Here is a 22,779-nt window from a genome sequence, read left to right on the forward strand (position 1 = left end):
CCTTATCATTCTTGAATGGCAAAGAGAGTCTTTTATTTGTTCTGGGTGTGGTCTCATACATGTTGGGCAGAACAGCAAAGCAAAGCAGGATGCACGTGTATGACCAAAGCAGAGCAATTGTATGGGTTTTATTCTCAGTGGTGCTTCATATTAATTTCCTGTGGTTTATGTCTTAATCCTTAATTGCTCCATTTTACAACCAGCTACCAGCTGCAGATAATGCAGGTCACAGTCCGCAGATTAGTCAGACTGACTCCTGAGGACATTCTGCAACTTTGCCGACTGCATTCAGAGCAGAAGGCACTGTGGGGTCACAATAGGCAGGCGGTGGGGTAAAGAAGTTAGTTTAGGGTTGCGGATCTCAAAATGTGATCCCTGGACTAGCAGCATCAGCATCACTTGGGAATGTGCGAGAAATGTGAATTCTTGAGCCCCAGAGCTAGAGAATCAGTAATTCTGAAAGTGGGACCCAGCAACGTGAATTCGAACAAGCCCTCTAGGTAATTTTGATACACACTAAAGCTCAAGAACTCTTGGATTAGAGTGATTCCTCAGTGTCATGATTTTTTTAGAAATGTGTATGTTGATTTTATCACAGAGCTTCAAAAGACCCAAGATGATGGTCACATTACATTGTCACGTATATGGCTATGACAAACTAGGGAAACGAATATTAAAGATTTATGAGCAGTCTAAAGTGCACAATATTTTAAAACAAAGTCAACTTTACATTTATGGCATGGAGTTTGGGTAGAGAAGGAAAAAAGACATGAATCCCCTTTCCAAGACCTACCACCCACTGTGACAAAGGCTCTCTGGCATCAGCTTCTCATGGGACTACCAACTCCTGGCAGAAGAAGCTTGGAGGTAAGGGCGGGAGCTCAGGCATCAGCTCAGGGACACTTGGACCACCATCATCGTCATGGGGTACCTATCATGCTGACTCATTTTTTTCATTTATTTGTTCATTCATCCTCCAAATATTTAATAGAAAACCTGAGCTCATTTGTGCCTGGTCAAAACCCTTGCCCTCGCAGAGTTTACATCGTTTCTGAACCAGGCCAGGAGGAGTCAGGACTGACCCACCAATACAGCTTAAACTGGAAGGCATGCATGATCAGTGCATGTGGGACAGCACTGCTCTCCCCACGGTCATCCTTTTCCCCACTCTTAGCCTTTCCTGGGATCTCCCAAAGGGAGTAGATGCCAGCCTCCAACATGGAGTTTGGCAAACCTAATGTTTACTACTGCATTTAGAGAATCAATGAATTTATCTGAACTTCAACTGCTGTGAATGAATTTAAGACTTACATGAGAAACAAATAATGGGTACTTTTATTCTTTCTCTCTCAGACTTTTTTATTTTTAAACTCTTGCTCCCTTCAACCCCCAGCACCTCTATTAAATAAATACATAACTAAATGCATAAATAAATAAACAAATAAGCCTAATTACACTCCTAAAAAAACAAACAAAAAAATAATTTAAATAAAAATCTTGCTCCTTATCTGGGTGTAGTCTTTTGTTGTTGGGGTTTTATTGTTTTTTAAATGAACATAGTAGGGGGTTTTGGGAAGTATTTGATAATAGTACAAATTCAAAGCCCTACTTTTTTCTAAAAATAAATTTAGGCAATACAGAAATTTCCAATAAGAGATGCATATATGACACATTTATTGGGAAAGAAATGTAATACAAAAGTCATGAAGGGGGTAGGTATAGCTCAGTGCTTAGCATACACAAGGTCATGGGTTCAATCACTAGTACCTTCATTTAAAAAATATTTAAAAAGTAAAATAAAATGAATAAATAATAAAAAAAGAAAGTCATAAAAAGGAGGAGGAAGCATATAGCTAGCCCCAAAAGCTAACGTAGTAACTGTGCATGATTAGTAATTCTATTTTTGCCAGAGAGAGAGCAATCCAACGTGTTGTTCTTAGAATGGCAAATTTGGAAGTCAGTTTTTTAGAAGAGATTTTTCCCGTAGTACTAAGTTCTAAAATAAAATAAATCCATCATGAGATGCCTTATGTAGGAGACATTGTTAGATATTTCAGCCAATAAATTCAAAAGTTTTATAGCAAATCTTGCCCTTGCGCTCTCTAAAAGTTAAACTCAATAATGGAGATTCTGGAGAGGACTAAGTTAATGTCACATAAATATACAGCTCTACTATCAGAGTGATCTCATGTGATACCAGGACAGGTCTTAAAATCACCAAAATTGGATGGATAATATGTCCCTTAATCTTGGCTAAATGCCACTTTTCTCTGCTTAGCTTTTGAAAGGAGTAAAATAATTGACAACTCAAGGTTATTCTCCAACTGGAATGTAGTATTGGGATTTTATGTGGCTAACTGATAGAAAAGACATAAATCTTGTACATCAAGTAAGGAGGTAGCAAGGCTGACATTCTATCAACTTGAAAACCTTGCCCCAAACTGTCTACTGTGAGGGAAGATGGACTGCAGAATACTTGAGCCAAAGCCAGAAATTTCCCTCACAAAACACCTTTGTCTCCATTCTAGTACCCAGCTGAGGTCCCTGAAGAAATATACAAATCCGCAGAATTGCCTGGGACTCATCTTCCTGGCAATCATGCTTGAGCAGAGCCTGGGATACATGAGCTTGACCTGGAAAATTTTCAGAGTAGGTATCATCACTTTTGCCGCTTAGCCATAGAAAAAGTCTAGTAATGTTCCTGTGGAACATTTGATTCTGAACAGCATAATTTCCTGACATGCCTGCCAGAATGAATTAGCTACAAAATGTACAGCCAGGCACCTGCATAACATAATCCGCTGCATGGAACTATTTGAATTCTGCTCAATGACCATGAGTGTAGCAACTGGAACTTCAGCCATTCTTTCTGGTAGAAGTTAGATAGAAGGAAAAAATTGCTTATAAAGACTCTCCCCCAATGATTAGCAGATACAAACTTACTGTATATAAAACAGAACAACAGCAAGGTCCTACAGTATAGCACAGGGAACTAGAGTCATTATCCTGTAATAAGTTGTAATGGAAAAGAATATGAGAAAGAATATACATACATATATATATATAACTGAATCACTTGCTGTACACCATAAACTAACACAACATTGTAAATCAAGTATACTTCAATAAAAATTTGTTGAAAAAATTTTAAAAGCATAATACATGCTATTAAAACTATATCATAAGCACAGAGGCTTATCAGTATGATTTGCTATGGCAAAAAGTCTTGCATTCTGGTAATAAAAAATGGCTTCCTTGAGAGTGTTGTTTGATTTCATCAACTTTCTTGGGTCCCTTAAATTTTTAAAGGCCATCATCAAAAGAAGGGTATTCAAAGCCTTCAACAGTTAGGGATCTATGTTAAGCCATGTGAGGACCAACATAAGGATTGTCCAGTGAGTGAAGCAGTTCAAACTTCTTTGCAGGGCAATGAGATTTCCCTCTTTTTTTTCAGTCGTGATCCCCAAGATTCCAGGTTCTGGGCAGCTATCACCTATATTCAACTGCTTTGTCTCAAAGCACCTGTGTTATGAGCCATACAAGAAACTTCCATGCTGGCCACATAAAACAAGAGAGTAACTGGGGTCATTGTCCCTCAGCTGGTGTACAGTCTCCCGGGGAGCTCTGCCACATCCCAGTCCAAATATGCCTTTCTGCAAATGCTGAGAGACTGGGAGACAGTTACACGGGATGCCCTGCTCAGGAATGGTGCTCCTTAGTGTTTGCCTCAAGCCTATTATAAGACAAGGCTTTACAAGCCTGGCTCCTATCTGAATTTTATCCATGAAATCAAACATTGAATAGATATCAGAGAATGCTGTAACAGTCATTTTCTTAGCCAAAACACAGAAGGAATCTCCTGCTCTTCCCCAGGGCTGTAGGCTAGAGGGGGATAAATCTCTGTAGCTCATCTCTGACTCATTATTAACTTTAATCCAATTTTCCTTACTTCTCCCCTGCCTCTTTTTTGGGGAAAGAGAATTGATTGTTTTGTTGTTCCTATAGTTGTTATTATAAAAATTTGCTGTCAGTATGTTGTTTCTAATACTTGCCTGCTTTGGGTCCATTTCTTTTGTCTATTTATTTATTTACATTAATTTTTGAATAGGCACAAAATTCAAAAGTACAAAAATAGTAATAAAAAGTTTTCTTCTTATCCAGCTCTCCCAAATATCCAGTTCTGATCTCCAGTTGTAGCTGTCATTACTAGTTTTCTTGTCTATCTTAAGATTTTTCTATGCATATGTTGTTTTTTTAAAACAATAAAAATACCATATTAGTTATTAGCACGTTTTTCTGCATCTTGATTCTTTTTACTCAACAATATATCTTGACAATCACTTTACATATTAATACAAACAAATGTGCTTCATTCATTTTAAAAGCAACATAGCATTTCATCCCATGGTTGGGCTACAGTTTAACTTGTCCCCACCAGTGGACAGTTAGGTTGTTTCATTTGCTGTGATAAACCAAGCTAAAAATAACATCCTCACACATTTGTTTTGTCTGCACAGGTGAGTATATCCATAAGGTACTTTCCTTGAAGTGAACTCACTAGTGAAAGGGTCTGCATGTGTTTAATTTTAATAACTGTTGTCAGATTGTCTCCCAAAGAGGAGTGTAGTCATTTACTGTCCCCCTACCAATGTCTCAGAGTGCCTGTTTCTCCACACTTTGACCAACCAAGTGCATTATCCAACTTTGTTATCTTTGCTAATTTGATAGGTGAAACTTTTATCTTTATAATTCTAATGAAAAATATACTCCTCCTTTCCTGCTTTTATACCTCTTGTATCTTTTCTTGTGTTGCATGGGCTACTACCTCCAGAACAGCATTAAATAATCATGATGAGGATGGATAGCCTTGGCTTGTCCCTGCCTTTCATGGGAAGGAGCCTGAGGTTGCCCATTAAGCATGATTTGAGCACCTGGGTTGAGATGTAGGCGTATTGCCATGTTAAGGAGGTATCCATTTATTTCTGTTATTAAGAGGTTTATTATTATTTATATATTTTACCAAGAATGAAGCTTGAAGTTTTTCAAATGTCTCTCAACATCTAAGTTCATGCTTTTCAACCCTTCTCACCAACTCAGCCGTGTATTCGATCAGTCCGTGTTCAGCCCTTTACTTGTCCTTGGCCATCCAATCAGCAGTGGCCTCCATCCTGGTACACGTGGTAGTGGATACTGTGATGTTCCACTCAGATCCCTCCCGCTTCACTGCAGGTGCTAAAAGCTCCTACCTACATCCTTCCCTGGGAATTCCTTTAGGTCACAGACTCTGCTCAGCCTTAGCCCAAGGTTGTACCTATCTGGCTGATGCGTGTGTACAAAGGGCGGCTGCACCATAGCCCCAGTTTGGGGGTGACTCTGAAAAACCATCCCAGTTCCAGAACTCCTGATAGAACAGGCTGAGGCTTTGCACCTGCGTTATGAGTCAGCTTCTCCCTCTGTTGCGGTCCTGCCTCCTTCACTTCCTTAAATCTGTATCTCCAGAGAGAAATCCTTATTAAACCTTCTGTATATGACTCTTTGTTTCAGTGTCTGTTTCTAGGGACCCAATCTAAGACACACAGAAGGCTGTGAGCCCCTTTGTGATAGATATTTTCCACTTGTCCCTCCAGATCGCCACTCCCTCCCACCTGGCTTTCTGCCCCTTGAGGCTTACTTGTGTCAATTACAGTAACAGGGCTCCTGAGCCCTGGCTTCCTGTTGGATTTAGTCAGTGGAGTGCCACCATCGAAGATCCAAGGGAGAGAGGAGGTAGGGTTGGATGTTTATTCCCTGATGGAGGTTTGGTGGGCCATTTGACTGATCAGATTGGCTTGCTCTACGTGACTGTCCTTCCATATTCTGGCAGTATCTGTCTCTTTTGTCCCCTCAACCTAGAGAAGGTAAAAATTCTATTACTATTATCACTTGTGGTTTTCCACCTGCCATACCTTTTTAACTAGTCTCCCTTATAAATAAATCCTCCTCAAATTATCCAGGTATGACTGTTCTATTTCCTCTGTGGCCTAAGATTAATTTATATACTCATCAGGTGTATGCAGCAAGCTGGATTCCCCTCATTGCTTTTTGCAAAGTTTTAGCACAGGAAGGAAGAGGATTCAAGGAAATAACAATAATAGTAGCTAATATTTACCGAGTCCTAACTAAGTGCCAGGAACCTTCAAATAAAAAATAAAACCAGATTTAGTTAAGGAGAGACTTCATTTGAAAGGATTATTGCCAGGATGGGAGGTGGCTGAGGAAGGGGCGATGGCAGTAGGAGGGGTCTAGTCTGCAAGGATCTCTAGGGTTAGGTAAGATGGGGTTTTCTTTTATGGAGCAGAGTAAACAAGGCTGGAAAGAATGTGAAGCGGGAGAGTGGGATGAAAGTGCAGCTGCGTGGCTGATTTGAGAGTAGTTTAGAGAATGTTTACCCTGAAGTCAACCTATTTTCAGGAGAAGACGTTAAGGGAGGAGCTGCATGCTAACTTGTAGATGCGTCAAAGTTCAGGGGTCTGAGGGAAGGAGAGAATCCTAACCAAAGTTTAATTAACATTTCGTTTTGACTACTCAGTGGGGACTGAACAGTTCAGCTAATTATTTATGAGGCAAGAATGGGAATTTAGAGGGTCCCTGTCTGGCCATTATGATAGGTAAACAAGGGAGCACCTGAGATGTATGTAGGTCGTATGGGGAAGGATGTCTCTTTGCAATAAACCATTTTCCAGAACACAATGGGTAGGGGCATTTCTTTCTGTCTTTTTTTTTTTTTTAATTGAAGTACAGTCAGTTACAGTGTGTCAATTTCTGGTGCACAACACAATGTCTCAGTCATGCATATACATACATATATTTGTTTTCATACTCTTTTTCATTAAAGGTTATTACAAGATATTGAATATAGTTAGTTCCCTGTGCTATACAGAGGAAACTTGTTTTTTTAAATCTATTTTTATACATAGTGGCTAACATTTACAAATCTCAGACTCTTTAACGATAGCTATTTTCCAGGCTCACAAAGCTCAAGGTAAAATCCAACAATGTCAGCACCAATTTAAGAGTTTTATATGCATTCTCTATCTAATCCTCTCAACATCTCTACTTGTTAAGTATGTAGTAGGGTGGTTAAGAGGGTGCCAATAAATTTAGGCAAGTTACTTCAGTTTCCTCTCTGTAAAAGAGGATTAATAACAGTTCTGACCCCACAGGGTTCTGTGAGGGCTAAACAAAGTAATACACACAGAGATGTTTACAAGCAGCTTCTGGTGCAGAGTGAGTGTTCACTGTACCATATTAACTATTGGGGTAAGTAATTTATCCGAGTAAGTAATTAAATCCCTCCCAGATTGCACACTTTTATCCTCTCTTCTCTACTGCACTCCCCAAGTGGGGAAAAAAAAAGATAAGGTCGGAGAAATTTTAGACAGAGTTATGATCAATTTTCCAGAGTTACTGTCTACAATTTGAGAAAAAAGAAGGAAACAGAATCACTTTTTTTTGTATTTCTCTAAGCTGAGGGATTTTGAGGGGGTAGCAGAAAAAAAAAAATTTCTTACGTCCTAGAGTTATTATCATGCTGTTAGCAGAGTCTGTGATCACTCCAGGCTGGCCCTGGGGCTGCAGCCAAGAGCCCCCCCCCCCCAAGTTATCAAGCCCTCCAGAATACCCCCATTCTATGTGGGGCGTGCCTGTATTTCTAGATGGAATAAGGCTGTAAAATTCTGCAAAACTGTTATGACTTAATTTCTGCTAGACCAATTGGCAAGAGCTCTTGACATACTTTATCATAGGGGTTGTTGTTTTGTTGTTATTCTACTACTAACTGTTAGTGATTTTATTTCTTCTCACTTGCTCTACCTTATTTTCTAAGAGGAATAATTTAGTCGAAGTATCTAATATTCTTCTCCCTCCTCCTGGATCTGACCAAGCTCTGGAAAATCTGGAGGCTAAAATGCACCACTTGGTTGGATATTGATAACAATGGGTAATGTTGGCTAAGTTTTTAAGCATGATCACTAATTAGCACACATTTTATTTTTTGATATCTGGAGCTGGTCATTTTTAAACTCCTAATGCTCTATACAACAATTTTTTTCAGTAATAACCATGAAATCAAATTGATAATAGTAATGGCCAGAAAAATCGACAGTATGTTTTTTAATTTATTGAAATTTGTATGTATAAAACATGACAGTAAAATAAATAACAAAACAAAGATTCCATACCAAAAAAAATGTAATGTATTAATCTTGTTTAATTACATTAATTTTAAGGGAAAATATTATACGAACATATTGATCTTCCACAGTAATGAATGATATTATGTTACCCAAAAATTGGGTTCACCAAAACTGGGTTTGCCTCTTGGTGAGTGTCAAGCGAAAAGGTGCAACCCAACAAAGGATCAGGAGAAGGAAAGATTTATTACTTGCAGTAAGTAAGGAGAACAGGGGACATCTTTCCCAAGTCAGTGTCTCCCAGAACAGAAAAACTAGGGAAGTTTTAAGCTAAAGATACATGCATATTCATGAAGGGGCCACAGATTCCAAGTTTTAGCTGATTAAAAGTCACAGTCAACAGTCAACATCATCCCTTAGGTTCCAGTTGATCTGGTGGTTAAGCTCTTCTGCCTAATCTTTACCATCTAAATAGAATTTGGAGTCTTTACAACTGATACATTACCTTTACTTTTTTTACTTCTCTTGCCTGATAACAGTCATTTGTTTCTGCATTTTTTTTTTTTTTGTCCCTCTAAGATCATTAATTACTGATCCCAGTTCAAGGGTAAGCATTGTGGCCAGGCTTAAATCACAAAATGGCTTAGGCCAAAAATGATATCTCATGTCAAGAAAGCTCTGCCTGGTTTTCTTTCTTTGGGGACCCTCTCTCTTATCTGCTTACAATTAAGAGGTTAATTGCAATTAAATAAGAAGAATTCCAACTAAAATTAAGATATCATTTAAGTTAACTAAGATATTTTAAGTATGAACTAAAACTTGTTAGCTTTCTGCTTAGGAGTTCCAGCCTGCTCCAAATCATGAGTTTCAGTGTTTGCCCCAAACCCTTTATGAGATCAGGCCTAGCCCCTATCTGAATTCTGTCCACAAAACTAAAAGCTGTTTAGATATTAGAAAATGTAACGTTACCAAACAAAAATATTTCACCTCCTAGTTCAAACTGTTTCACTGTTTTAAATTTTAAATCCAAATAACAGCTCCAAGCAGTCACATAGAATAACAAAATCGAAGTAATTCAGGTTTTCTTTATCTTTACAGGCATTATGCCATCATTGTTCATCTATTGTTTAGATGCAGGAATATTAGTACCACTGGGGTCTCAGACATGAACTGTGTCTCCCTTGCCCCCAACCACCCTCCCCCCAATATAGCTCAACAATTCCAAACCATAGGAATTTATTTTCAAAATGAATTCTTGTAGTTCAGCCCCAAAAAGCCAGGGGCCAATTGTGTAACTGGGAATTCTCTAACTGCCATTAGGATACAATGTTCATTTTTAAAGTAAATAATAAAAATGCTAATTTGAAGTTTATATATATTATTCAACACTATGCAGCAGTTGTTTACAAATAAATAAAACCTTTTTTTAGGGAGAAGTATTTTATCACTGACATTGTTTAGAATTGCCAGTGCATGGCCGATTTTTATTACTGTTTTTTCATTCTTTGCAGACAATACACTCCAACATTACCACTTACACTTCCTCAGTCTTAGGGTGAAACTGATATATGATTGAGTATATATGATTAAGATACTGGTATATGAATGCCCTTATTCTTGGATTCTACACGCTGAAGTATCTAAAGATGGAGTTTAACAATGTCTACAACTTAATTTCAAATGGCTAAGATACACAGCACATAGATAGAGATAATGATGATGAAGACATTGTTAAATGTTAACACTTATTTAATATAGGTAATGATCATTGTGATGCAGGAAAATGGATGTGGGGCATGAGGAGGGCTGTGTCCCAGGTCTCAGATGAGCCCCTGGGACGTGCCCCGCCAGGTGTGGGTCCTTGGCTTTGCTCAGGAAAGGATTCAAGTGCCAGCCACAGTCGAGTAAATGTAGATTTATTTAAAGAGATACATACTGCATAGAGTGTAAGGCAAGAGAAAGGCAAGGAAAGAGGTGTGTTAATTGGGTGCTCGGGTTAAAGTAAAAGTAGGTACACACTCCATAGACAGAGTGAGGGCCATCTCCAAACAGGAAGGAACAGAAAAAGGCCGCTAGGCGTGGTGTTGTCAGTTTTTATGCGCTCACTAGCTTCACAGGCCTACAGGTGGGACCATTCCAACTTCCCTGGGGAAGGGGCTGGGATTCCCAGGAATTGGGCCACCGCCCATTCTTTGGCCTTTTGCGGTTATCCTTGGTGCCTGCAGGCATGTTACTTATCACAAGCTGTTACAATGAGCCTATAATGAAGCTCAAGGTCTCCTAGAAGTCAAACCTCTTAATCCTCAAGGCCAACTAGGAGTTGAATCTTCTGCCATTTTGGTGAGTATTCCACCATTTTGGTGTTAAATTGCTGTCATTCCTTGGGTGGCTATGCCCTGCCCCCTTCCCTCCTGTCTCAATTGTACTATTCTTTAAATTATTTTGAAATTTTTCATAATGAAAAATTGTGAAAAGCACTACCCACTGGCAAATACAATTAGAGAAAATATATATAAATATATACATTTATTTTTAAAATATACATATACATTTATATTTTCAGTTATGAATGGTGTCCGTTTTTCCTCACCAACTTTCTAACATATAAATATATTTTAAATCAAATGATAAGAGAAGTTTGAAATCTTAAAGAATTGTCATTCTCCAATTTTATGCAATCACCCAGTTTATGTTGAGATAATCTCTATAGTTTTTGATGTGATGACTGACTGTATTAAAATAATATTGTGCTTAAAATTGTAGCAGTGCAATTTTTTCAGCTTGAATAGGGTTGCAGTTGGTTGAGTGGGTTATTATCTATGGTTGCAATCCTTTAAAAAGACTTTCTTTGTATATCTATTTTGTCTAAGTAACAGTTTTTTAAAACTCAATTCATAAGTTCTCCATTTCATTTCATCCTTTTTGTATGGTAGTTATATAGTCGTTATATATCCTTTTATAGCGTAGTTTGTTTTATTAATTTGAAAATCAATTGAACCTAATTTTTTTGTTTCTTTCTAGTCCTAACTTTGTTGATTCACCTTAGAAATTAAAACCTCCGTTTTCCCTCCCATCTGTGTCTTCTGTGTGTCTCCTTTACTTCTGACACTTCTGGTGACCAAATGTGTGTGTGGATTTTCCCCACACCAAACAATTCTCTGTAACACCAGCTACAATTTAACTTAATTCTAACACTAATGTCAAGTCCCACAGGTTAAGGGCTCAGTCGCACAAAACTGCTCCAACCCCACTTCGGATACTAATTGCAAGCAGTAGGTCTCCAGGTTACTCATAACTTCTGTCCAATTTTGCTACAAATTGGAAGTCCCCATGACACCCTCCTTAGGTTTCATTAATTTGCTAGAGTGGCTCATAGAACTCAGGGAAATACTTAGGTTTACCAGATTACTAAAGGACATGGTAAAGGATACAGATGAGCAGCCAGATGAACAGATACATAGGAGGTCTGGGAGGGTCCCAAGCAAGCACAGGAGCTCCTATCCCCATGGAGTTGTGGTGAGTCACTTTCCTACTGTGGATGTGTTTGTCAACCTGGAAGCTCCCTGAGCCCAGTATTGTTGAGATTTTATGAAGACCTCCTCATGCAGGCATGATCAATTATTAACTCCATTTCCAGCCCTCTCCCCTGCCGAGAGGATGAGGGGTAGGACTGGAAATTCCAAGCTTCTAATCATGGCTTGGTCTTTCTGATGACCATCCCCCATCCAGGTGCCATCCAGGAGCCTGCTCAGAGTTGTCTCAATAGAACAAAAAGTGGCCCTAGTGCTCGTACCACTTAGGAATTTACAAGGGTTTCAGGGGCCCTGTGACAGGGATGGGGTCAAAGACAAATATTAGAACAAGAGATGTTCCAAGTATTCTTTTCACTCCGGAAATTACACGAGTGTCAGGAGCTCTATGCTGGGAACCAGGGGCAGAGACCAGTACATATATTTTCTATTATCTCAGTGCAAGCAATGTCAATGTAGTCTCTAAATGGGAAAGGAGGAATAAAGAAAACATAATTGTGGAAAGTATTAAAACATCCACTTTCTTCTAAGAATTGAGTCCTTGATGTTATGAGATGGGCTTATTGTCATCAATTATATTACAAGTTTACTCTAATGTCTCTAACATGACAGATTTGGAAATAAAATCTATTGTTCTTCCTTCAAAAACATGTAATACTAAAAACTTCTGAACCCCTCAGATTCAATTTTGGGCTGTTAATTTAAAAAATATCCCAAAGTGGGATTTTCTGATCAACACTTTAAGATTTAAATACAAGGCAAAGAATGAGTAAGAAAAAAATAACACGTATAAATAAAGGAACATAATTTTCAGGAAGTTGAGAGCTGTAGTCTATTATTAGGAGATCTTGGTTCAGTGTTTATGTTAAACCTAACCACAAGGACAGGGCTATGTGAAATCTAAACAAATTGAATCTAAATCAGTGAGAAGCTAAGTGATAAAATCTTGCAACTTTGTTCAGAATTAAAACAAAGGGAGAGGGAATTTCCTGGCCTCATGCCACAAAAACTTGATTCAGCATTTTTTAAATTAATCACACCCCTACTATTCCTACCAACTACAAAGTGTGCTTTTTAAAAGGAATGTTTTTTTTTTGTTCAAGGTATTTTCCTAAAAACTTTCGGTGCTCAAGAAATGTTAGTGTCTATTATGTCATGTGGGATTTTTCCCAGTGTTAGAATAGAGGCTGGCTACATATAGAGGTTCCTGGTATCAAAAAATAAATTCAGTTCTATTCTATTCTATTCTATTCTATTCTATTCTATTCTATTCTATTCTATTCTATTCTATTGAATTAAAGAATGATCTCAGTTATCAGTGTGTTGAAAGAACGTTTTGTTTTAATAAAGCTAAAATTATAACAGGATTTGTAAAAAACTGGTCGGTTACATGAAAGATAACATTCTATTTGGTATACTCACATCTTCAAAATAATACTAATAAAGATGTCCCTAAAGCAGTGTTCACCAGTGAACCAGTGAATACTGGTGAACATCATTCTGCAAAATCTTCCACCCACAAGAGTCCCAGACTCAAGTAAGATTAGAAAACCCTGAATACTCTGTATTTCACTTTAAGCTACACAATATACTTAGTGTACTCAAGGCTGTAAGTCCTAAAGTATAGAACCTATTTTTTCATTTTGTTTAGCACAGTGTTTTCCAAATGTGTTTTTTCTTTTTCTTCCATTGTAACAACAATGACTATTCTGCTCAATCAGATTTTCAAAAAACATTGCTTTGGGAAGCACTTATCTGGAGAGTGACCAGGATGCTGAGATGTCTGGGAAATGAAGAAACTGAAACTGGGGAAAGAGGTGGAACTGGAACTCACACAGGCCTGCTTTCTAATCCCATCTCAGCCACATAGAACTTCCATGACTTTCTCACCTGTAAAATGGGTATGAAAATACTGATCTCGTGTTTTTGTAAAGATTAGCAATACAGCGCATGAAACATCTAGGCCAGTGTCTGGTACATAACAGGCAGTAAAATGTTATGCATACCTGTTTATTGTTAATCACTTCACCAGCATGAAAGGAAGCTGGAAAAAAGCATTTGGAGACTTTTTCATGTAGAAGGGGAATAAACTATTATTAACTTGTCTGGATGGCAGAAAAAGAATCAAAGGGCAGAAGTTGTAAGAAAGCATATCTCTGTCCTTAGGAAAAAGTGTTTTATGATTGAGCAGGCAAAGAGTGGAAAAGCTGCTTAATAAAACACTGAGCTCCTTATCACTGGCCACCTTAAAGTGACTGAAAAAAATCACATAATAAGAAAGTTGTACATTAGATTCATAGTGGTAGAAGATCCCTTCCAAATCGCAGGTTTTATGATCCAGTATTACTGAGGTACTGCCTCTCCACCCATACCACATTTCAGGGGCTCAAAGCCCACAAAAATAAAGAATTACTGGGTACTGAACTTTTACCCAGAAAGCCCCTGCTTACCTTCTAAACTGGGGAAAAGAGGAGCATTTATAGACCATGCCTGTCAACTGTAAAGATTTGGTTGAGTCATTTAGTCATTCTAGCCATTTGTTTATGTTCAAAAGCATTGGGAAGCACACTTTGGACTGTTTAACTCTTCCTATCCTCCTGGTTCATTCTTTCCTTCCACTCACCTCATGCCTATATGCTCAAGGACCACTTACTCCAGTTGTCCACTTCCATCTCTCAACCTTCTCCAACATTCTACTACACATCTACTTCACTTTTATCTTCCCCTAACTTGGCCACCTAATAACAACACAACTTCAGGACAGACCATTTCCTCTACATCTTTTAATTAAAATCACCAAGAAGATAGGGTCACATAGTAAAATAGAATAAAGATTGTTAAGATTCAGCTGAGAAATAGGAAGGCTTAAAGCAGATATGACTATCATGTTTGTAGTCATGAAGTTTTGGGGGAAAAAAAGCATTTATCAAATTCCAAATTATTAAATAAGCTGTGCCTCATTGAGCTTGAAGTAGTTCATTTTAGGTCTAAAAAATCCTCAGGTTAAGGGGTGGGGTTAGAACTCAGTGGCAGAGTGTGTGCTTAGCATGCACAAGGTCATGGGTTCAATCCCCAGTACCTCTATTTAAAAAAAAAAAAAGGAAAGAGAAGAAAATTCCTCAGGATAGCTCTATGCAAAGATGGATGGATGAGTGTGCCAGATGTCTTCTGTTTCTCGCCCTTCCCTCTACCCCTAGATCCACTGTCTCCTCTTCTCTAGATTAACCTCTATGAACTGCCTCCTTGAACTCTTACCCTTTGGCTTCCTGTTGGGTTTGACCAATGGAGAGCATGGCAAAAGATAAGAGGAAAGGGGGAAAGTACTGTTGGGGTATTATTCTCCTGCACCCTCTACATGGGAGTCACTAGAGGGTAGGTGTCTCCCTCCGCCAAAGATCTCTGTTCCTGTAGAGTGGTATTCTCCATACAGCCTCCAGTTCCAGGAACCAATCACTCCCCGTGCCATGAAGGGTGGCTCTGCTATTAACCTCTATGTCTTGTGTTTCCCTACACCCATCTTACACTTTTGTTCCTCCTCCTTTCATTAAACACTCCTTGAATTATCACAACTTAAATATGCAGTCTTTTTCTTTCTTTTTTTTGAGGGGGGTTGTTTTTATTTTATTTTATTTTTTAAATACTTTATTGTATTACTTAATTATTTTATTTTGGCAGGGGGTGAGGGAGAGGTAATTAGGTTTATTTATTTTCAGAGGAGGTACTGGGAATTGAACCCAGGACCTCGTGCATGCTAAGCTCTATCACTTGAGCTATACCCTCAACCCAAAATATGCAGTCTTTTTCATGTCAGAACCTAACTAATAATACCCATCTCCATTGCTGAGCATCATCTAGAGTTTAGGCTATGGTTCTCAATTGCTTGAATCTTTTACCAGTGGGCATTGAGCTGGACGTATGATAGGGCATAGAAGAGAGTACAAAAATAAGGGTGAGACCTAATACATGTCTATCACAAAGCTTGACATACTCTTGCTGGAATGTGGAAAAACTTGGCCACTTGAGTTTATGAGTGAGAACATAGAGAGTAATAAGTTGTGCCGCTCAAGGCTGTAGGGTAACCAGAGGAGAGCATATTTAGTATGAACACTTTTATGGACAAGGCTGTACTGTGTCCAGGTGATTGGTTATGACCATTGTTAGCTTGCTTAGCATTCATTTCGTCTTCTAATTGTATCAAACATATCTCGAAAAGTTATAATATTTGAAATAGTGCCTGGAACTCAAAAACATCAAGAATCTCTGGGTTTAGTGTTTAAGCCTTGGATAATGCTTACTGCTTAATAAGGTCTTAGAAATTAGGATTAAAATGCAAATTCATTTGGAAGAAGAAACACTGATGGATTAAAGGCATAAGGCAATTGTTCTCAAATTTAAGAGTACCTAAGAATCACCTCAGAAGCTTGTTGAAAAAAATAGATGGCTGCCCCCTACTCCAAAAAGGGCATTTTTCTTTTAGATGTAACCTAGAAATTGCATGTCCAATAAGCTCTCCAGAGAAATTTAACACAAACTGAATGCATTAGGTTGCTATTTTATGGTATGTATTACTGCATAACAGATTGCCCAAATTTAGCAACTCGAAACTACACAAGTTTATTATCTGACACAGTGTCTGAGGATCAGGAACTCTGGAGTGACCTAGCTGGATGCTACTGCCTCAGGGACTCCAGTCATTTCAAGTTTCAACTAGGTGGAAGAATCTGACTTCCAGGTTCACTCATATGGTTGTCAGCCAGAGACTTCAGTTCCCCACCATGTGGGCCTCTCCACAGGGCTGCTCGCACCCTGACAACATCCTTCTGGCAGAGTGAGAGACCAGAGAAAGAGAGATAGCCCAAGATGGACCCTCAGTCTTCAATAACCTAATCTTGGAGGTGGCATACCATTATTTTTGCTTGTTCTATGGGTCACACAGACCAATCCTCATATCATGTCAGAAGAAAATAGTCATGGCTGTGAATTCCAGGAAGTGGGGTTGACCGTCTTGAAAGCTGCCCACCACACTACATTTGGGGTAATTCTGGCAAAAACGATCAATATCAGCTCATATTAAGAGCTGCTTCTTTCTGCACATTCAGATAGAACAGCTGATCCAGTAAGGAGAAAGAAAAGCAACCCAGCACCAGGCCAGCCCCTGTGGACCTAGACTCCAGGCGCTACAGATCAGGCGGGCTGAGCAGTGTGCCCAGGGTCAAGGGCCAGGCTTGATGCTGACGCCTGGTGTCTGAGCTCCTGTCGGCTGGGCCCATCTTGTCTCTCATTTTCCCGTCCTGAGTCTGCGCGATGGAGGTCTGACTTTACTGATATGGACTTGCTGCCTTGACCTGCAGAACCTCTGTAACTTCTCACTCCTGCTCTCCACACCCAGAACAGACTTCTCTGGACCTGGCCTCTGCCCTGCCTGCCTAAGGCACCGGCTGTGTAGACTTCCTCCAGGTCTAGCTGAAGCCTCCCTCACTGCATGCACTCTGGCCTGGCCTGACACCATCTGTCTTGATGTAAAACATCTACTGCTTCTCCCAGCCTCCCTGCTGGTGTGAAATTGAAAGCAGTCAGTCTCTATCATTAAATCCATTCCCTTTATATAAAAGGGTTAAATATTTTGTTGTCTATGTAGTGTCTGTACATTTTTTTAAAATTTCTTTCCAGAGGTGGGGAGGTAACTAGATTTATTTATTTATATTTTAAATGGAGGTACTAGGGATTGAACCCAGGACTTCATGCATGCTAAGCACGCACTCTACCACTGAGCTATCCCCTTCCCCTGACCTTTCCCCTCCCCTCTCTGTCTGTATATTTTTAAATATCTTCTGTCCTATGTTTCTTATTCAATTTATTCATTTGTTTGTTCAGTCACTCAATGATTCCAACTGATATGATTTGTTTACCACATACCCTGCATATTTCCCAAGCTTGAAACCTCCCTCCCTGTTCACATATGCCATTCCTCTCCATTCAGAGGAGAGTCTTATTTCCTCTCCCCTTGAATCAGGCTGGCCTGTGACATACGCTGACCAATAGAATGTGGCAAAAATGGCACCCTGCTGGTCACAGGCCTGGGCCTTTAGAGTGTCAAGAATAAAACCATTGCATGCATATAGCATAATGTGAAAGAGTGTAAAGTCAAATTGGAACATGGAATCTTTTAAGAGTGGAGGTTTAGACGGTATTTTCACTTACTTGATTTTTTTTTCCATGGTGAGACTATTACTTTCACACACACACACAGAAAAATTTAAAAAGCAGCTGAGAGAATTTTTAATTAAGTAACTTTTAACAATCATTATATACCTATTAAAATTTAAAAATATATTAAATGTATAAACCCAACATTGTTGACTCTAATGTAAATTTACATAATACTGGATTATGAACGTAGAGTCATAAAACTATTCATACCTTTTGGCCAAATTCCACTTTAGGATTATACCTCAAGGAAATGACTAGAATGAAAAGAAGTAGTTTGCACAAAGATGGTTATAGAAATGTTATTTATAATCCTGGAAAGTTGGAAAAATCTCAAAAGCTCAACAATAGTGGTAAGGCTAAGTAAAACTGTAGGGCATTATCAAGATGGAAAAGTATGGAACACTGACTTGTGTGTGGACTAGGTGGGTACATGGACCATTAAGTACTAAACATAAGTGTACGCTCACTTTATGTCCAAATTTTTGAAATTGCAGATAAATGGATAGATGTCTTAAAGGATATGATATATTAGATATTGTAGAAAATACTAAACAATTGAAGAATATGGGTATCTGTATACTCTGATACATTTAGTGGTATAATTCCACAGGGACAGGAAGACAAATATAAGACTTCAGGTTACAACTGGAGAAAAAAATCTGTTCAGAACTGAGCTGACAGGTCCTTGTACAATGGAATTCTTAAAAAAAAAAAAGATAGTAAAGCTGTATATTTATTAACATCTTGAAGACACAATATTAAGTGAAAAAGATAGTTTACAAAATAGTATTGATAGTGGTATCTTGTTTTATAAATAGGTACAGAAAGAAAGTATATACAGATACACAGGAAGGTTTTAACAGCAGTATCTCTAGGTAGCATTTAAAGTGTCTTGTTTCAATATATCTGTAATTTTAAATTTGTCTTCAATGAACAAGCGTTGCTTTTGTAATAATACTTAAGAAAGTTTTTCTTAATCTTTAAAGCTTTAAAGAAATGTTGAAATCCTTATTGAAGCATGCTATTCTTAGGTACTGTCAAACATTAAAAGCAGGTTTGTTAGATGTAAACTTTGTTCACCTTCTCAGTTCCCCTCAACCACCTTTCTGCAGGCACTTCCTGTATCCCACACCATCCACCGCTGCTGCCTTTGCAGACCTGCAAGGCTTCTGTTGGTGGTTGTTGATCTTTTTGGTGCTGAGTTACCCTCCATTTCCAAGCTTGGTTGAAACATTGCAGGGCAGAGACCCTGGCTTCCTGAAGGGGTGGATGATGCAACGTGGAAGTGTGAGCCCCCCATAGTGGGAAACTTGACTTTGGGAAATGAGAGATGGGAAGGAGCCAGGAAGACACAATCCTCCTTCTCTCTCCATTCCTATGACTTCCTAAGATAGGAGAGCAGTTTTCTCTCCCATCCCTTCTGGAGAAGACCCTCCTGCTGATGAAGAACATGCTCTGTGTGACCTACTTACTGGGTCGTAGGAAGCAGGGCCAGTATGGTCACCAACACTTTGCAAAGCTACACATCTTTCCTTACCTCATTTCTTCCTTTTTGCCCTCATTCTCACCACTTTAAAGCTGTAAAGTAAGGATACTTGGCCATAATAAAATACTAAACAAAGTAGTCATGGCAGACATAGATATGCACCACTCAGATTCGCCCTTCAAGAAAGTACGTGTTATCCAGCTGCAAGGACTGGGCTTAGCTGACAGCCCTCTGGCTGACAGCACCTACAGGATTCACCTCAGCTTTTGAGCTAAGGTCACATACTTCTCCAGGTGGCTCCTGGCCCGTGACTGATTGTGATGATGGTAGCCAAGATCACATTCTCATTGCTGGCCCCCACCCAGTGACAGAGCAAGCAGTGGTAGCAGGGCATAGCCATTTCCACCCAACTCACACCTTCTTTAATAATCATTGCTCCAGTTCCTCACTGGGCTGGCAGAGATTGTCAGGTTGGCATCACAGGCTGACGATGATCCCATCCCCATCCCCACTTATCCTGCCTCCTTCACAGATGTCCCTCTCCATAAACCTTGTACACTCCTCACTCCCTTTCACTGTCTGCTTCCCAGAGAGCCCAGCTGGCATGGTTGGTACCAGAATTAGTCTGAGAAGCAGTAAGTTAGAAGCAGTAAGCAGTAGTAAGATGGGGTTTGGGGGCTGAATCATTCACAACCTGGCTAGTCACAAGCACTATATTCTGAGTGATGGGCAGAACACAGAGAGCCCCTGGAAAAAGCTGAGAGTCCTGTTTCTAAAATTTCCACTGGTGGTGAGTTGGGAATATGTACCAGTGGAGATGACTGCCATGGTTGGTGCAGTGATTTAGGCATTTGAAATGTAAGGGGAATGATAAATACAAGGATAATGAAATTGGAGGGTTGTTATCTGATTGTGTTGTCATCCTACAGACTGATAATGAAAAAGCTGTGGGTAACTAACATTGCTTACAGACCTGAAGGTCATTCTCTCAGGACAAGAGAATTTAACATCCAAGCTAGGCCCTTAGGGGATGTTGAAAACATGCTATGAGGGTGACTCCTGGAAACCTGCAAAAAGCAATGAGCTTCACAGAGCCTGAACTGAAATGTCTGAATTGCCATGGTATACAAAAGGAGAAACAAATAAAAGACTCAGGGAAGTAGGAATGCTGGGATGGATATGCTACGTGAGGTCAGAACAAAGTATGTTTCCCAGGAAGGTCCAAAGGATATGCCATTCATCAAGGTCGTTCATAGAAATGTGCTGGTGAGAGGGGCCCCAGCACCCCCATGGAGATCACTGTGGCTCTCCTCTGAAGACCAGGGTTAAAGGCAGGAGAAGTGGTCACAGAATTTGGCTCGGTGATAGCAACAGGGATGAGAAGGAACTGGAGTAATAGAGGCCATTTCTGGCATTTCACCACCAGCAGTCAGAGGGTCACAGTGTCCACAGTATGGGATCATTAATAGAACACAGCATCCCTAGGGGCCAAAAAGCTGAGCAGCCAAAAGACACTGCTTAATATACACAGTCAAAATAGAGCAGGAGTGGATGAGCAGAGGTTGAGGGAAGTACTCAAAGTAGTACTCTTGCCCAGTTTTCAGTTTTCAGACCTGGTACCCACTGACTAACGAGATGACTGACTCCCAGTGCAAAGAACTCTGCAATATATAATGCTTTCCCCAGTGCTTCCCCAAAGGGATCTAGGCCATGTACTTGAGTGACTGTTACCTGGGGAAAGGGAAATTCCCAGATGTTTTCAAGGACTGTTGGAGACAGAGTCTAAGTTGATTCCTATACCCAACAACAAGAAGCTTTATCATGAGCTCTGTGTTACAGCAAAGGAATACTGGGGCTAGGTAATAAATGGAATCTGGACCAACATCTGGGTCCATCAGGTCTGTGAACTCACCTAGTACTTATCTCTCTCATCCCCAAATATGTAATTGGGATTGACATGTGGCAGTTGGAGTAAGCCACATGTTTGTCCTGCTGATGAGAGCTATGATAGTAGAAAGTCAAGTGGAAGTCTCTGAAACTTCCCATCTTGCACCAAGATAGTGAAACAAAAACAGTATAACCCTGGAGAGGGATAGCAGAGATGAGAGCCACTCTTAAAAATGTAGGCATGGTGGTCCCTAGAATATCTCTGTTTATTTGATGGTCTAGTCCTTGTAGAAACCAGATGGATTCTAAAGCCTCTTGCTAGGTCAACCAAGAAATAGCCCTGATCACAGCTGCCCAGCCAGATTTAGTTTCTTTGCTAGAGCAGATAACATGGTCTCTGATTCACAATATGCAGCCATTGATTTGGCGAATGTGTATTTTTCTATCCCAGGCAGGAAAGAAGATCAGAAACACTTTGCTCCAGGGCCATGTTAGCTCTCCCTCTCTTTGTCATAATTTAGCCTGAAGACATCTGGACTGCCTAGACATATCAGCAGAATATCATATTGATTTGTTACATTGATGATCTGGCAGGAGGAGTAAGAGGGTGTTGGCCTGCTGGAGACCTTGGGAAGACACATGCACTTCAGAGGAGGGGAGACAAACTACAAAATTTCAGGTACTTGCCAACTTAGTAAAGTTTCTGCACATCCCATGGTCAGGTGCAAGCCAGGACATTCCCTTCAAAGTGAAGGACAGATTGCTGCACATGCAGCCACCACTACAATGAGGAAATACAGTGACTGTTAAGCCTCCTTGGGCTTTGGAGGCAACACATTCAACACCTAGGAAAACTGCTGCAGCTCATATATCGGGGGATATGGAAGGTTCCAGCTTTAAGTAGGGCTCAGAATAGAGACTGGCTCTGCTGCAGAAGGTCTTCACTGCAGAGGAAGCAGCTCTGCTGCTTAGAACATAAATCCCGGCACACCCTGTGGTATTTGAGATGTTAGTAGTAAAAGATAAGGTGTGGTGTTCACCGCAAGTCCCAGTGGAAGAATCACAACCCATGCTCCTGGGGTTATGGAACAAGGTCACAATGTCGCTTTCTGTAGCTTTACTTATTCCCAGGGAATAATTTATACAGTCAGAGATTTCACTTGACAATCAGATACAGACCTAAAGAAATAATTGTAAAGTACTACAGTAACCTGCCATGGGAATTTTGGTTTGTTTCTTTACATTTCTAGGATAACAATTACTAAGACAGAGGAAATGAGAAACATTGAAACAATCCTTTTGACAAAACACCATTGCCAGGGTATTGGGGGAACATACTTAACACCTGTGTGGCCACGAACCAATTTTCTCTAGCACCCTCGTGATAAGACATACTTTTATGTATGTGGATAAATATTGCAATTTTAATATACGTGTAAATTAAAATATATCCCATAAACATATTCTTTTTGCATTCATTCTTTTTCTTCTTTTT

Source organism: Camelus ferus, chromosome 3, assembly GCF_009834535.1.
Source record: "Camelus ferus isolate YT-003-E chromosome 3, BCGSAC_Cfer_1.0, whole genome shotgun sequence".
Lineage (NCBI taxonomy): Eukaryota > Metazoa > Chordata > Mammalia > Artiodactyla > Camelidae > Camelus > Camelus ferus.